This window comes from Suncus etruscus, chromosome 8 (genome assembly GCF_024139225.1).
Source record: "Suncus etruscus isolate mSunEtr1 chromosome 8, mSunEtr1.pri.cur, whole genome shotgun sequence".
In the NCBI taxonomy this organism is placed as follows: Eukaryota; Metazoa; Chordata; class Mammalia; order Eulipotyphla; family Soricidae; genus Suncus; species Suncus etruscus.
In genome coordinates this window covers 9,329,571-9,333,559 of record NC_064855.1, presented here as the reverse complement: position 1 = coordinate 9,333,559, position 3,989 = coordinate 9,329,571, and the positions used below count along the sequence as shown (strand labels likewise).

Sequence of the window (3,989 nt, the reverse complement as noted above, 5' to 3'; positions counted from 1 at the left end):
GATGTATTTAACAATATACCCTGAGCAGCTATTCTTTCACTATTTGAATTCAATTCAATCATTCCAGAAATAATACAATTTCAAAATAATCACGATATAATGAATATCAAATCAACCTTTGCATCACTAAGAGGCTTGTTTTATTTTTTTAAAATAAATATTTCTTTGTTTCATTTCTGTCTATGCTTTCTGGTTTTTTTATTTTCTATGGTTTTGCTACTTATATTTTTGATGAAACATAAAAGAGGGCGGGCATATATGTGCAAAATAAAGATGTGTTCTTTTTTTCTTCATCTTGAATGCATTGCTTCTCTTTTAGTGGAGGGGTCTTTTAATCATCTAGGAAAAGCAATTCTCTTAGAGTCAGCAACAATAACAGCACACACACACACACACACACACACAAAGACACACACAGGATCTTTTTATCCTTCCTATAAGGAAAACATATTCATTAGATGACAGCTGGATATTTTTTCTGTTAAGGGCTAAGGGATGGGGGATTTTGTAAGAGTCACATATGCTGGTGTGCAAGCTCCTGTCTTTCACCTGAAAACTTAGCTTTTAGAAGGTGTCTTGTATATCAGATATCAGCTAGTCTGTGTCTCCTGGGCTGGCTGCTTCCTGGCAAAGTTAAACATCATCAGGAAGTAAGGGGAGCAATGAGAAGAGGAAGGAACCATTTTGCTTTGCTTCCCTGGTCCTCCTTCCTGAAGACCTCTCAGATGTTGGGCACCTCAGAGACTGCAGTTGGCTTCTGTGTGTCCACTTGAGTAGCCAGCCATTCCCAGGCAATACTCCGCCAAGATTCTTGCTCTGGCACCAGGCAGGCTTCTCCTGGACCTAATGAGGCAGGACTGAGCTGGAGAAGTCTGGCTCTTTTTAGATCTGCAAACTTTGTGTCCTCGCCCTATTGTAAATCTGTCTCCCTACAACTTCTACTTCCCAGTTTAGGGTTGTATTCCTAGAAAATTCCCACAGCACTGTATTTATCAGGACAAATATTTCACACATTTAGGAAATTATTCTCTTTTACCCCAGTGAACAACTTCAACTTTCTTTTGTCTCATCTACAATTCTATTGGTGGGTTGGAGCAATAGTACAGAGGTTAGGGTGTTTACCTTGCAAGTAACTAAACTAGATTCGATTCCTGGCATTTCATATGATCCCCTGAGCACTGACAGGAGTGATTCCTGAGTGTAGAGCCAGGAAAAAGATCTGAGCATGGCAGTGTACCCCATCCCCCACCAAAGAGAACCCCACAAAAGTTGCTTGGTAAGGGTGGAAAATTTATTCCCTATTAACATGTTGTCAATTATATATAGAGATCTATTAGATCTATCCCTTAGAATGACATATTTACCATGGAGTTACACAATAGTTCCCACAAATTCTCATACTATAGAAATGATCCCTGAAAGTATAGTCTTAATTCCCACAAATTTTCAAAGGGATCTTTGATCCCAAGATCATTAAGATCAATATTTTCAAACAAAGCACCTCCTCTCATTGTTTTAATGAGAAATCTGTGTTCCTTCAAGAATATTCTTTTAGGAGAATGAAAGCCTCTAGAAGGACTCCACCAATTTCCGGAGTATCTGATTCTTTTTTTCTTTTTTTTTCTCCAGGTTATTACTTTTCTCTTCTTCAAACAAAACCGCATAACTTGAACTATCTAGTCCCGCCTCCCAATTGGGGGGGGATAAGGGAGGTACCAAGACCAAACAGGTGTAAGACCACTAAGTAGTAAGCTAGGCACAGAGGGGACCACTTATTCTAGCAGCCCCGGGGGTAAGGGAAGAGGAGATGGGAAGAAGGACAGGAAGGGAGGTGAAGGGAGGACAATTTGGTGATGGGAATTCCCCTGATTTTATGTTAATATGTACCTAAAATATTATTGTCAATGGTATGTAAGCCACTATGATTAAAATAAAAATTATATTTAATAAAAAAATAAAAAAAGAATATTCTTCCAGGAGAATGAATCCATGAGGATGTTTCATTTGCAACTGTCCTTTTATAATTTTTCAAACTGGTTTGTGAACTAACCTCATGAGCCTATACATATACAATATGCCATAAGCTTTAAACATTATAACTTGTGTTATGCTAATGCCAGTCCTACCTATGACTGGTTTTAGAAGGGAGCAAAGTAAGTCCAGGAATATTTCAGCTCAGTCACTCAGGATGTGGCTCCAGAATCCAAGTAGAGTGAATCCAGGACACACACTCCAAATCACTGAAAACGTTTCCCCATATTCCAGATACATTTCTGCCCCTGCCAGCACATCCTTCCTTTCTTCCTTAACCAAGCATATCTCAACTTTTGTGACATCCACCGTTTGGTGGGCAAATCCTTATTACTGATCACTTGCAAACAAGCATGCACGCAATTAAAAATCAGTCGTATTTGCAAAGGCATACAAATGGACAGCCGAGGGGAAGGAAAGAAGGAATGATGAGGAACAGGCATTTGGGGTCACTCTCTGTTATCTGACTGGGTGGATTAGAGCAGATGTGTGGGTCACAGAGAGAAGCTGAATTCTCCACATTGATGTATGGAGCCACCCAGAGACACATGCCAGAGTCCTCTGACAGAAGCAATCGCTATTGTATTGCAAAACAGAGAGCCTGCAAGAGAGTCCCAGCTCATTTCCTACTGTGAGCCTGTGCCTACAGAGACTGCATGCCACAGAGGAAGATTCCTTCAGCCAAACATCATTTAATGATATTGCAGAAAGGCAAACAGTGGTGCAGGTTTGGGATGCGACAGGGATCTTTTATTACAGCTTACTAAAGACACAAAACAGATTCACTGGAACGGCAACTGTGTTTTTCATTTAGTACTCACAGATCATTTTCATTTCTATTTAGTGCTCACAGAACTCAGGACATTTTACATATAAAATAAACACACACATGAAAGTACAATGTATTTTTTCCTTTTTTAAAACTATATCTGGAGGTATTTATTCAGGGCTTACTCTTGTGCTCAGAAATCTGTTCTTTTGGACCATATGGGGTGCTGGATATTGAACCCAGGTCTGCTGCTGCAAGGCAAATGCCCTATCCACTGAACTAACATTCCTGCCCAGTTAACGAGTGAATTTTATTTCTTTATGGGCTTAGTGCACCAGAACTGGAAGTACAACATTGCCAGGTAGATCCATGGAGTGGATCAAGCAAGATATTATTCCAAACAAGTCCCTGCTCCAACAGTACATTTATTGTTTACTTATTTGGTTCTTTTTTAGGAAGGTACATTCAAAGGCACTCAGGGTTACTTCTGGCTCTGCACTCAGAAACCACTCCTGGCAGGCTCAGGAGACCAGATGGGATGCTGGGAATTTGCCCAGGCTGGCCATGTATAAGGCAAAATTCTACCCACTGTGCTATTGCTCTGGTCTCCCCCACCTTTGAATCCATTTAATAAAATGTCCTCAGACATAGGATTTATCACATATTAAACTGAGAACAGATACTACACTTGATCTTAGCCAAAAGACAGAGAAGTGATGTTAAAAAATAAAACTTAAGTAATTCCTCCTTGGATTTGTGGATAGCAGGGGATTAATTCCCTTATGTTTTTTTTTATTAATATGATGGACCTTTGTTATAAATTTCATAATTCTGTAGTAGAATTTGTGCATATACTTAATTGGCTGACTTTAGCATGCACTTTGTAATGCCTTTCTAATGCTGTTTTACAGCTTTATCATTATAGAAAAGGCATAAAAGTAAGTGGAGGCAGGAAAGAGATTTTAACCTGCTCATGGGTTGGTGACAGATAATGCTGAAATTCCTGTGTAATGAGCCATGGGCTCATGTCAGTTTCTGCTGGCCCCTTAAAGAAAACAGAAGCCCCATATCTGAAATGAACCGTCTTATTGTCATATATGTCTTTGCCTATGTCTACTATGAAATTAATAGTCACACATTATGACTTTGTGTGACAGTTGCTGCCTATGAGAAAAAGATTTAACAATAA

General features: G+C 39.3%; 1 pseudogene; it reads right to left on the bottom strand.

Moving 5' to 3' along the window:
• Nucleotides 1-3,394: 3,394 nt before the first annotated feature.
• On the bottom strand, nucleotides 3,395-3,518 carry LOC126016819 (uncharacterized; annotated as a pseudogene).
• Nucleotides 3,519-3,989: the final 471 nt, after the last annotated feature.